Source organism: Corvus kubaryi, unplaced genomic scaffold (genome assembly GCF_017639235.1).
Source record: "Corvus kubaryi isolate FWS band 111438036 unplaced genomic scaffold, C.kubaryi_AGA036_p1.0 37354, whole genome shotgun sequence".
Classification (NCBI taxonomy): Eukaryota; Metazoa; Chordata; class Aves; order Passeriformes; family Corvidae; genus Corvus; species Corvus kubaryi.
The window spans coordinates 911,903-925,560 of record NW_024581116.1 but is presented as its reverse complement, the minus strand read 5'-3'; the positions used below and the strand labels follow the sequence as shown (position 1 = coordinate 925,560).

At 45.5% G+C, this 13,658-nt stretch overlaps 1 long non-coding RNA gene across 1 annotated transcript; it reads left to right on the top strand.

Annotated features, from left to right (window-relative positions):
* Positions 1–7,702: 7,702 nt before the first annotated feature.
* Positions 7,703–13,629, top strand: LOC121666937. The gene is made up of 3 exons (XR_006016846.1): positions 7,703–8,023; positions 12,388–12,393; positions 13,619–13,629. It is a non-coding gene; the product is annotated as an uncharacterized LOC121666937 (long non-coding RNA).
* The last annotated feature ends 29 nt before the right edge of the window (positions 13,630–13,658 follow it).

The following is a 13,658-nucleotide window of genomic DNA, read 5'->3' as shown; positions in this document are numbered from 1 at the left end:
TCCAATCTAAATGACCTCACTTGCCCTTTTCTCAGTTTTATCCTATCACATCTATTTTTACCCTCTTGCTCTACATTAAGCTGTTCCCCTGCACGCCTGGGAAGAGGAAAAATTACAGCCTTAACATTCTGACCACTTAGAGAATGAAAAATACAGGAGAAAATCAAGACCCAGGTGCCTGGCTACTGCCATAAATGTTGTTCCAGAAAGGACTTGATTTCATCTCTTTGTGCAGTGCCTCCACTCCTCATCTTCCCCTCAGCATAACTTATCTCCTGGCTCCCAGTCATTCCTCATTGTTCACTTCCAAGGGCTGAGAGCTCTCAACAATCGAGATCCTACTTTTTCCTTGGATCTTGGCTCCCTCCTGCCTGCCAGCTCTTGAGTTTTCCCCCGGGCATTAGTTGGCCAAGCAGTGTATATTTAGTTCTTTCAACATTTTCTTTTCTCCCTCCTTCATCTCACCAACCCCTCAATCACTCTGCTGCTTTTCTCCAAAACCTCTCAAAATTGGCAGCATCCTGCAGGCTTGTGGTTGTCCAGTGCTACCCTGAGTCTTCCTCCTCCTGCAGGGCATGGAAGTCGAGCTTGTTGCCTGACTTTTTTTGGTGTTTCCGCTGACGTTGGTGCCCTGGATCGTGAGAAGGATCTGGTGTGTGCTTAAGGGCTTAGAGGGAGAGGTGGGTTATGGAGAAGGGAGAGCAAATGCTCCCATGGCTGTTTCCAAGCAGCTCACCTGGAAACAGTGGAATTGTGTCAGAAATTGGCTTTGTCCCCCTCTCTTTGCTTTAATGCAGAAGTGAAAATCATGATATCAAGGCCAAGGAGACAAAGGTCGTGTTCCTACTGCTGTCCCAATGACCAAGCAAGTTGTACTGGGCAGATTACTTGATCCATCAGGACCTCAGTTTTCCTTTTAGCCTTTGTCTCTTCTGTCTGATGCTCTGAGAAATTGTGGATACCCAGTCCTGCAAGTGTCCAAGGCCAGGTTGGACGAGGCTTGGAGCAACCTGGGATAGTGGAAGGTGTCCCTGCCCATGGCAGGGGATGGAAGAAGATGATCTTTGAGGTCCCTTCCCACCCAAAGTATTCTGATTCTATGATCTGAAGAGGAGGCTCAGGGGGGACCTTATCACTCCCTCCAACTTCCTGACAGGAGGTTGCAGTGAGGTGGGGTCAGCTTCTCCTACCATGACTACACTGAGAGGTCCAGAGGAAATGGCCTTAAGCTGAGACGGGAGATTCAGATTAGATATCAGAAAAAAATTTTTTCACTGTTTGTGTGGTCAGGCATTGGGAGGGGCTGTCCAGGGAGGTGTTTAAGGAATCATCATCCCTGGAGGTGTTTAAGAGGTGTGGATCTGGTACTGATGTGGTTTTAGTGGTTTAGGGGCTACAGTGGCAGTGCTGAGCTGATGGTTGGACTGGATGATCTTGAAGGTCTTCCAGCCCTGATGATTCTATGATTCCATGATCCAGTGACGGCAATGCAGCACGGCCTGGATGTTAGCCAGAAAAGGGAGGCTGGCTCACGTTGCGGCACCCAGAGAGCAGAGGTGACTCTCTGTGTGCTCACACCTGATCCCAGCAAGTCTGTTCCTGCCCGAAGGCCTGGGCCTGTGCTGCCTGGCCGTGTCCATGTCCCAGCGTGTGCATTCCCCATCCAGCCTTGGAGCACTGCTGGAATCCAACAGAGTAATAAATCAGTAGAAATTATACCTGCTTGCTCAATAGACATGGTGCTCATCCCAGAGCCACCTTGTGCCAGTTCTGCTCTTTAAATAAACATGGTTTTTTTGACTTTTTATCCACGTGCAGTCAGTAAAGCTGTGAGAATTCTTTCCTGCCTGATGGAATCGTGTACAGGTGCCAGTTAACCTCCAGTTTCCATTCTGGGTTGCACTGGGTAGGACTGGGAGTGACAGAAGTGCAGAGCCCAGAGAGCAATGGGACTGGCAGGTAATAAAAATAACCTGCTAAGTTGTCACCTGGGCAAGGGGCTGGAGCACCAGGAGTGGCTGAGGGAGCTGGGAGAGGGGCTCAGCCTGGAGCAAAGGAGGCTCAGGGGGGATCTTCTGGCTCTGCACAACTCCCTGACAGGAGGGGGCAGCCAGGGGCAGGTCGGGCTCTGCTCCCAGGGAACATGGACAGGATGAGAGGGAGCAGCCTCAAGCCAGGGGAGGTTTAAATTGGAGAATAGGAACAATTTCTTCCCCCACACAGTTGTCCAAGCCTGGCACAGCTGCCCAGGGCAGTGGTGGCATCCCCATCCCTGAAGGGGTTTAAAACCTTGTGGTTGTGGCACTTGGGGACATGGGTTAGTGGCCTTGGCAGTGCTGGGGGAATGGTTGGACTCGATGATGTTTGAGGGCTTTTCCAACCTAAATGATTCTGTGACCTAAATGTAGAATATTTGATCGAGTGTTACTAGGGAGAAACACATTTGCAGCAACTTTTGGTACTAAAACTGCACCTAAGAATAATGAGGCCACTACAGCTGCTTCAATAAGTTGCAACAGTTTGGTGGAACTTTTTGCCCTACTTCTGGGAACATTCCCAGCTGCATCAAAGTTTGTTTGAAGTTGTCCCATACCAACTGCTCCCAGGCTTCTCTTGCGTTTAGCATTCTTTCTGCATTAGCTGACCAGACTTACTCACCAGGTGTCATCCTCAATTCTTGACTGCATAAGCCAATCTCTTGTCACTGAGATGTGGCCACGAGGCCTGGCAGAGAGGGAGTTCTGACTTGCCCTCCACAAATACCTCAGCGAGCCCATGAGCACATTTGGCAGGTGCCCTTGCCATTAAGGTTCAGGCAAAGTGAACACTGAAGTCAGAGAAACATGGCCCTTGGCCAACCCATGGAAAAAAATTTGGCATAGATAATCCCAGGTATTTTTTGCAGTACTTTTCCAGACCTATTCCCATTCGCTTGGTGATTCACTACCCATTTCAACATGCTAGCACTTTAAGCTTCCTCAGAGGCATGCAAAGCCTCTTAATAAATAATCTTGCTATTCCTTATCACATCTGCCTTTGAGTGAGACGCAGGACAAATGGAACAGTGTCCCCATCCGAATCCAGGTCAGGATCAGATGTAAGCTGCGAAATGGTGGTAGTGAGGGGCTGAGCGATCGCTGCAGTGTTACATAAGCTCTGCTTTAGCTCCAACACGGTTTACAAGATCTGTGGTTTTGGGATGGGTATGAGGCCAGGGAAAGGAGGTGCATGGCAGCAAGGACTGTATCTCTCCCTAAACTTTTACTTGCTGCCTAGTCCCATAATGTAAAAAACATTTCATGCTCCATGGATTGAGAGGTGTGAGCTGGATTGGCCAACCCTCACAGTCCTCAGGAGAGGCAGGTGCAAGAAAGATCTTCAGATCAGCTGAGCATGGTACGGTCAAAGGTGAAAACATGGAAAAAAGTGAGAGGTTAAGCGCTGGAAGGGGCTGCCCAGGGAGGTGGTGGAGTCCCCATCCCTGGAAGTGTTCCCCTGGATGTGACACTCAGTACCGTGGTCTCCTTGACAAGATGGTGTTTGGTGGAGTCAATGGAGTCAATGATCTTGGAGAGGTTTTTTCCAACCTAAATGATTCTGGGATTCTGTGACTGCAGAAGTGAAGAATTTTATAGGCAGTATTCGGAATGGATCTTGTATAATATCGTGAAAACTGATAAAAGTTTATAAAGGCTGAGATAAGGTCACTCAGAAACAGGTGTTTTACAGGAAGGGATGGCAGGAGGTTTGGGAGCAATTACAGCCAGGAATCTGTAAGATCTGGCAACAGTCCAGATGGGAGTGTTTGGTGTGAAGGAGATGAAGGTGTTGAACGTGACACGGAGGTCATGAGCTTGTGTGAGTGTGGGTTATTCCAGCAAGGAAGGAGGAGCTGTGGTGGGAGATAAGAGGGTGTTCTTCTAACTGTGATAAAAGGCTGTTCAGGGATTTCATGGAGTCTCCCTCTCTGGAGGCGTTCCAAACCCACCTGGATGTGTTCCTGTGTCACCTGCTCTGGGTGATCCTGCCCTGGTGGTGTGGGTGGACTGGAGCATCTACAGAAGTCCCTTCCAACCCAAATTATTCCATGATTCTGTGGATATTGTTGACAGAACCAGCTCTGGGAAAGCTCAGGAAGGAAAGGACAGACCCAGCAGTGGAGAGTTACACCTGACACCATGAGTGTCAAGGCTGATGTCACCAGCTGACATCACGGAGATCACGATGTCGACAGAGAGGGAATGAGGGTGAGGAGGAAGCACCAGGACACTCAGATCCTTATCTGTGGGGTGAAGGCAGCAGAAAAGACCAAGTCTCAAAAACATGGTGTCCATTGCTGTGGAGGAGAACTGGATCTCAACTGCAGCTCACATGGAGAAGGGGCAGAAGGTGATTTTTTTTTTTTAGCTGTTTTGATTTTAAGTCACAAGTTCAAATGTGGAAGCTTTTAAAGGACCCAAACCGTGTCTAAATACAAAATTTCTATTTTTTTCCAAGCATTCTTTCAAATGCTTTGAAAGAGTAATTAAGGTGAAGCAAAGCTTTTAATTTAATCTAATTTTTTTATTTGACTTTCTCAAGAATATCAAAGGGATGCTATTTGAAGGGTCAGCTAAGGAGGAAATGCAGTGCTTTTGGGGGACTTTTTCCCCCTTCCTTCTCAGTATTTCAGGTGTTCATTCTCAGTAATTCTTTTAAATTCAATTTAAAAAAAAAATTAAAAAAAAATTTTGAAGGGTCAGCAAGGAGCCATTCGAGCATTCATTTCTCATAATTTAGAGCCAGGACACAGGGAATGAGACACAATGGATGAAACAACTTTCTTGTCACCTTCTGTGTTCATCACCTTGAGCTTCTTTTCCAGACAGTCGAAAGAAACAATAGTTCTAAGATAGAGTTCATTTGAGACTTCCAGTTAAGGATTAAGGATATAGAGCCTGTTAGAGTGAGTCCAGAGGAGGCCATGGAGATGCTCCAAGGGCTGGAGCCCCTCTGCTCTGGAGCCAGGCTGGGAGAGCTGGGGGTGTTCACCTGGAGAGGAGAAGGATCCAGGGAGACCTCAGAGCCCCTTCCAGTGCCTAAAGGGGCTCCAGGAGAGCTGGAGAGGGACTTGGGCCAAGGGCTGGAGGGACAGGACACAGGGAATGGCTTCAAACTGCCAGAGGGCAGGGACAGATGGGATATTAGAGAGAAATTCTTCCCTGTGAGGGTGGTCACCTGGCCCAGGTTTCCCAGAGAAGCTGTGGCTGCCCCTGGATCCCTGGAAGTGTCCAAGCGCGGGTTGGATGGGGCTTGGAGCACCCTGGGCTAGTGGAAGGTGTCCCTGCCCACGGCAGGAGGTGGAAGAAGATGATCTTTAAGGTCCCTTCCAACCCAAACTCTTCCATGAGTTGAACGCAGCCTGAAAGACATCATATCTTTCTGGTGGCTCTGAAGGAGGGCTAGAGTGACCTTTTCAACTGAAGATATTGCAGACATCCACGTCCAGCCTGAATTTTCCTGCCCAGTAGGATTTGTCTCACATTATCCCGGCATTGCCTGATCCTTGTCCCTGCTCCCTGTCTGCACACGATCTCCCTGACCCTATTTAGGATTGAGCAGTTGTGGGGCCACCTGACTGTATGAACCCCCCAGGACACTTTGTTCTTCCAGGAGGGCCCCACAGCATCTGGGAAGGAGCATTTGTGTCAGAAATACCCCCCATTGTCCCACAGCTGGTGGTGGAGGGGAAGCATTGTCCCTTCTGCTCCTGCACAGTGCCCGAGCAGAGCAGGTGTTCAATCCCAAGAGATCCCATGAGCTCCTGCTGGCTCATCTGATCAGAGAGTCTGGCACTGGGATTCAATAGATGAGGGAAATTAAGAACAGTTTAATTGTGTTAAAAGTGTAGGAAAGCAAAAATCGCAGACAACACCAAATTTAGACTTTGGCCAGGGTGCCAGCATTAGCAATGCTACCCTGCATGAGAGGTCAGAGTTTTGCTGGCATGAACGAAAATCAAGGATAAGTAAGAACTGGAAGAATGTAAATCTTGGGGGTAGAGAAAAAGTAGTGGAAAAAGCAGGATTAATAATAAATTAATAAGGAGGACAATAATTCAAAACTGGCTATGTTATTGAACACCTTTAAAAAAATCTCCTAAAGAAGAAAACTATAGGAGAGTGGTTTGGACAGGATTTGAAGTGAGGAAGGAAGTCACTATAAAAAAATGCAATTGGTAAAGAACAAATGGAGGAATCCTTGAAAAAAAAAATGGAAAGAACACAGATCAGCTTTGCTGATCTTGACAAGTTCGAGTTTAGAGAATGAACTGAGAAACCACCTCTGTCACTTCCCAAAGGCAGCTGATGTGAACTGGGATGAATAAGGGAGAAAAGACTGGGATAATATCCCTGATAATTTTTTTTCCCCTGTTACTCAGAGCCAAAAGGAGTCACTCCAGGTGAGACCTTGTGTCTTCTAATACAATGGAGCAAATGTTGAGGCCCAAATAAGAGCACAGATGTATGGCAGAAGAATTCCAGACAAAAGGCCAGATAAACACCTGATTCCAGAGAAATTTGACTGCTTCTACTCTTTATCAGATTTTACACAGTGCTGGATTTGTCTTGGTAAATTATTTAAAAGCGTTTTAGAAAGAGGCATTGTTGGATGAATAAATGCTGTCCATGGATTCAATAATGCACATTGAAAAAGTGAGAGAGAAAGGATATATGTGTTGGAATGTGGAGGGAGCTGATTTGATTTAATATATTTTAAAATAACTTTTTTAAGAGTGTAAAAGACACATTAATGAAAACCAAAATTGATATTCATTTGGACGGAGCTGAGGGTACAAGAAAGGAAAGAGAAATCATATAAAAGGGCTTGGAAATGTTAACAATGGTTAGAAAAATTAGATCTGTACTGGGGAAAAAAAAAAAGGCAGTGTTGCATTCAAAGGTTTAATAATCTCAAGTAAATGTTTTATTGGAAATGGAAAATAGGGAAATGATGGTGGTGTAGAGGAAATTGATTTGTGCCTTACAGAGATGGAAACACTGGGATGCAAATGGTTGTTGGACGTATGGAGAACCACATGCTGAACTCAGGAGGTCTGGGCAATAAACTGTGTGTGTTTGAAGGGTTGGGTGTTGTCCTGAGGAAGGCTTGGAGTGGTTTTTTGTGGAAACTGAAAAAAACCTTCCAACCCCTGCAGTTTCTGGAGCCTGTGGTGAGTTCCTTCTCCTGACATACAGCCCTGAGCTGCCAGGCCAGATCCAGCTGCAGACTGAAACCTCTCCAAAGTTTGTGGGGACTCTCTTCATTCATCTCTCAGCAATCATCTTCTGGGTGGCAATTTGTAGGCATGGCTTGCCTCAGGTTCTGGGTTTTGTGCATATTCCTGGTTCTTCAGCTGCTCACTCCAATCACCTGGTTTGCTTCCCTGGATGGTGACCTTTCTCAGCTTCTTCTGTCATTCCCTGTTACAGAGGGGAATTCCCTGCTACAGAAGAGCTCACCAACCTAGGAGATCTCAGCTGCTTCTCTATAAACTCCTTATGTGCCTGAGCTTCCTCCTGGGAGCTGGAAACAGCTCTGGGATGAGAGGTGGGAGGTACAGGATCCACCTTGTGTGGCTGTGATCACATAATCAAGGGACATCCCTACCAGACAGTCTCCATGGGGAGGCAAAACAACTGCTAATATATGCTTGGCCCATTCCTGATCCTTGTGATCCGTGTGCTTTTGGGATTGTGTTCCTTGTATGCAATTAATTGTATCAATTTTAGGTTTGAGTTGGGCACGCTGCTCCAGTCTGACGTGATGAATAGAATCATGGAATCACAGAATATCCTGAGTTGGAAGGGACCACTGAGTCCTACTTGTGGCCCTGCACGGACACCAACAGTCTCCCCCTGTGCCTGAGTGCATTGTCCAAACACTCCTGGAGCTCTGGCAGCCTTGAGGCCGTGACCATTCCCTGGGAAGCCTGCTCAGTGCCCGAGCATCCTGTGGGGGAAGAACCTTCTCCTGATATCCAGTCTAACCATTCCCTCAGGTCCATTCCCTGGTTATTAGAGAGGAGAGAAAGAACACATTTGTCCGTCAGTTTCTTGGTACAAACATGCAGAGCAAGTTGGGCATCAAACTCCACCTCAAAAGGAAATGCTGAGTTATTTTCCCCCATAGTGCCAGAAATGTGAGTAAAGGGCAGTGCTGCTTACCTGTAACAGTATTACTGGGAAATGCCTGGTTTCAGCACTAGAAATACCCTCTGAAATGAAAGGCATGTCCCCAGATTCTAGAGGTATTTCTGACCTCTTCCCGGAGCTGAACAATGCTCAGTCTGAAGCACCCAGATGGGGCTGTTGCTGTAGGATCCCATTGCAGAGACAATGTCATTAGGGCTGTGTCACAGCCAAATGGGCTGCACAGGGAGGTGGTGGAGTCCCCATCCCTGGAGGTGCCCAAGGAGTGACTGGACATGGCACTCACAGATCTGGGCTGGGTGACAAGGTGGGGATCAGTCACAGGTTGGACTCAGTGATCTTGGAGGTCTTTTCCAACCTCAATCAGTCTGTGATTCAGGGTTGTTGTTTCAGTAGACCACAGCAGGGTGTTGAACAGCAAGTGGCAGAACTGGCCTCCCTGCCTCTAATCTATTAAACCCTCATTTTCATTTTAGGAAAGAAATCCTACATTTCTCTAGGAAAAGAAAACCAGCCTTCTGCATTAGGTCTTCTCTGCTCCCTTCAGTGGGAAAGTGCTCTAAAATCTCGCAGAGGACTGCGCTTATCAGCATCCTGGAGGAGATGTCACAGTGTGATTGGACTGAGGGGCTCCGAGATGGGAACCAGCAGGATGTGTAGGGAAGGGGTAATAAACGGGCATCACGGTGTTGCTGTCCCTGCTCACCAGGAATCACAGAATCATTAAGGTTGGAAAAGCCCTCTAAGATCATCGAGTCCAACCCTTAACCCATCACTGTCACTAACCCATGGTCCCAAGTGCCACATCTACATGTCTCCTGAGCATTTCAAGGGATGGTTAATCCATTATTTCTGTAGGCAGCCTAAGGAGAAAGCAAAAATCATCACTGAAGAGTTTGAACCAAGTGTTAGTTTAGAGCCAGTCTTGGTAAGGTCTGTCCTGTCTGAGGTCCTGATACTGGAACCAGACCTTTATGGCTCAGTCCCTAATCTCTGAACTGATACCAGGAGTTTGTTCTTCAGCTTCACAAATACATCTTTTATTTGCATAGTGAAGGCACCTCTTGCCAAAGGAATAACCACAGAATGGTTTGGGTTGGAAGGGACCTTAAACACCATCTAGCTCCAACATTCAACCTCCGAAATTTCTCAACTCATGTATTTTATCTCATGTTGAAGGCACTCAATTTCATGATTTAAACCCATGGAAAATGAAGCATCAACTGTAGAGACCTTGTCAACAGGATAAGTGCTTTAAAATAAGGAACATTGGGGAAAAAACCCATATTTTTTAGCAATTTCGGTGGTTTTTCTTTCTTGGCACCTGTGTTTGATGGCTGAAAAACTAATTAGCTAATATATCTAGAATAGCAGGGAGATTTTCTGTCGATGAATCTGATCCCTGAGACTACTTCTTATCCTCCAGAAAGCTGGGCTTCTTTATTACCTGGGTTAAGTGTGGTTTAATCCTTTGCATTGGAATCTGTACCTGGAAATGCAACTTGGATTGCTGTGCTTTGAGTATTGACTTGTTCTGAAGTGATATGGACCCAAACAAAGAGAAAGAAGTACATTCTTAAAAAAAAAAACCCAAACTAATAAAAAGCCCTACCTACCCTGTTAAATAATCCCACCACTGCCCACCCAAAACCCAGAACAACAAAAAAGTCACGTGTACAAATGAATATTTAAATTTTTAGAAGGAAATCCAGTGATCACAGAAGGGAAGGGCAAATAACGGTAAAGAAATTGGAGGTGGAATATTCCATCAGATCCCAGAAAACATCTCTGATGACAGAACAGTTCAGGTGGCTGCAAAGGATGGATCACATTAAACTGGCATTTAGGTGGATCCCAATTGCTACAGGGACGTGAACCAGTGCAGACGACCTTTGGAGAATCTGCCTTGCCTTTGCTGAATCACAGAATAAATTGGGCTGGAAGAGGATTTGGAGGTACTATCACACACTCACAGTCTCAGTAGATCAGAAGAGTCTTCAATATCCTCACTCTTAGCTGTTCCTCCACCTTTGAGGCCCCAGTCTCTGATCATCATCATGAATTTGGTTTTCTTCTCCCACCAAAATGGCATTTTTACTGCTGTCACTTGTGTCTGCCATGTCTTAATGCTTTGCTCTTCTGTGAAGATTCTATCCCACACCTATACCATGCCCTAGGCAGTTATAGACAAGGATGTGGATATTTCCAAGTCTTTCTCCAGGTTCAACAATTCCAGTGTTCTTATCATTTCTGTTCACATCATGCCCTCCTAGAATCATAGAAGGGACCTTAAAGGCTGCCATGGGCAGGGACACCTTCTGCTAGACCAGGTTGCTCAGATCTTCATCCAACCTGTCCATTAGTGTTTCCAGAGATGGAGCCTTTACCCATCCATCTACCCTGTAAATTCCCAACAAAATCCCAGAAGAGAAGGAAAAGAAATAAATGCTTTAAGATGCAGTGAATCTAAACCCTACTAGAAAACAGTCAATGAAAATGTTCTAAGCTGTAGCTGCTGTCAAATCCAGGAGATTTTTGGCGTACAAGACTGAGTTTACATCTCCAGCTTCCTTTGTGATCCAACAGTCAAGTTCAAGGAATGGTGTCAATCCCTGACATCTCCAACAGTGTTCCTGCCTGGAGGTGATTTTCCATGTGTTTGAGACCAGCTCTGACAGGGATCTGGGTGAGGAAAATTGCGGCAGTTTAGGCTCATTCATCCATGGATTAGAATGATACGTTGGCTGTTGGAAATCTCCTTCTCAAACAATGAAAAACTTAAAGCCCTTTTGACAATCTTTTTCAAGTAATTTAAGTAACAAATTAATTGAGGAGAAAATATACATTCTATCCATTTTGGTCTCCTTTTTTCCAGATAATTATAATACATTCATAGGGAAATGGATAATCTGCTTTCCAATTTAATGTTTTTATCTTTTTATGAATCAAATTTCTCAAAGTTTGTAATTTTCCAACCAAGACTTTGTCTTGGTTGGATCATAAATACTCCTTGTGTATTAAGATCACTTTGATATTTAAAAAATATTTTTCTTCATCAAAAAGAGCACGGGGCCAATTGAAATGAGCTTTTTTTAGAAAAAACATGGTTACATCTTCAAGCAGATTCATCTTCCTTGCTAGAAACTCTCACCTTTTCTGGGAAAAATTCCACATGAAATCATTTTGTTCATGATTTCCCTGGAAGACAAACTTGGAGTTTTCAACCAGCTGCATTCCAAATATTAGTGGTGGTCTGTAAATTTTTCTTCTGTCTGGAAGAAATGACTGCAGAAGTAGAAGCTGCAATTACTTGCAGGGGAAGAGAAATTTCCAGCAAAATTCTGCACCCTGATTAATCAAAAAAAGCCATATAAAAATTGATACTGGGACTATACAGGTGAGAGGAAAGGAACCGATTTTAGTATCAAGTGGGATTAATGAAAGGTCGCTGCTGGATGGGGTGGATTCTTCATAATTTAAAGTATTTAAGTCAAGTCTGGAAGCTCATCATAAAGGCCTCAAAGAGTGGTTATAGGCCCGGTGCTTAATTCATGAAGTCACATTCCCTGACAGCTCTCCTGCCTTGACTCGGGCACCTTCTGGGCGACACCTGGATTCCTCTACTTCTTTTACACCCTAACAGAGAGAAGGAGGAAAAAAACTATCCAAGGTAAAACCAGGGCAAACAACAGAAGGTGAAGGCTGATGTGAATGTATGTTAATGCTGCAGGAGAAGGAGCCCTCCAGGAGAGCTGGAGAGGGACTTTGGACAAGGGACGGGAGGGACAGGACACAGGGAATGGCTTCCCACTGCCAGAGGGCAGGGATGGATGGGATATTGGGAAGGAATTGTTGGCTGTGAGGGTGGGGAGGCCCTGGATCCCTGGAAGTGTCCAAGGCCAGGTTGGAGCAATGTGGGCTAGTGGAAGGCGTCCCTGCCCATGGCAGTGGGTGGAATGAGAAGGTCTTTAATGTCCCTTCCAACCCTTACCATTCCATTTGGTTTTGGCTAAGGGGTCACGCAGCTTTCTCTGTGTGAATTCCAGCAGCAGAAGTTTGATGGGGTTTAGAAGTCCAGAAGTCTAGCCCTGCCTGCTATAGTTTAAACTATAGTTTATAGTTATAGTTTATAGCTTTTGAGATATTTTGAACGTTGATGGGAAATTGGAAAACAGGGACCAGCTCCCTGGCACAGCCCTGAGTAGAAAGGCCTCCATCAGTGCTTCAGTCTTTCCCACGGATGGACTCCTACAAATTTTCCTGTAGAGCTGCAACCTTTTATACTCAATGCAAGCCTACAGAGAGATGACCTTGGTCCTCGGGGTCAAGGATACCACAGAAATGGCCTCTGGACCCTCAAAGATGCGTCCACAGCTGGAAGAGCAGTCCTGTATGAAGAGGACTATCATGGATGCTACACTGACATTACATTTAGAAGATTCCAGTTAAGGATCTGAAATGTGTAACTTGTGGAATTTCTTCTTGCAGGATCCCCAAATCCCTGCCCTTCTAATAGAAGCCCTTTATGACCCTGATCTCTCTGCAGCTGATTGGTTTCTATAAAGGAATGTGCTTAGTGCTGGGAGTGAGAAAGATGCAGCAGCTGTGTCAGTAGTGGAATCACAGAATCACAGAGTCATTAAGGTTGGAAAAGACCTCCAAGATCATCATGTCCAATCTTCAAGAATTCCAGTCCATGCAGGAGTGAGATTTCTCACTGATTTTCTACCTAAATCCAACTGAAGTTGTTATTGTTGTTGTTGTTATGTGCGGGTTTTTTGCAAGGAGGAGCAGAGAGAGAAAACAGGAAGGCTCTTAGAGGTGAATTATGACAGAGCAAGTAATTTCCCATTATTTGTCATTCACGTGCTTGTCTGTCCTTATTTCATGCCCAAATCTCAATGATCCAGCTGTTGAGCATCATTCTGAGACTGTGACTTTGACATCTGCCATGAACTTGAAAATTTTGGGATTAGGGCTCTCCAGATTTTCCTGTTTCATTTTTCCCTGAAAAAGTTGTTACAGATCTCATCCATCTCTCTCCTGATTAAGGGACTATCACCCAGGTGAGAAGTGACACATCCACACAAGTCCTTCAGAGACACCATCATCCTTACTCCAGTCCCACTGATTTCTCTGGACTTGCCAAAAGATAAATATTATTCCAAAGCGTTTTAATGAGTGGGCTGGATCAGGAAAGTTTTCCAGGTCTCTGCAGGCCTTTATTTAAGAGGAGAATTCCCTTTCTGGCCTGGATTGCACTTCCAGTTGTACTGGTGTGATTTCAGAGCCGAGTCAGATTTATACCAGAGTTACATGGGCACAAGGAAGAGAGGGATTGGGCAAATTGTGCCTAAAGCCCCAGTGGATTTGAGAGCCTTCTCCAGCAGCTTAGGTAGCTTTTCTTTCTATCCTTAGCAACACAGCCCTGCTTAACCCTCCAAGCTGTGGTCAGTCATTTTGAGG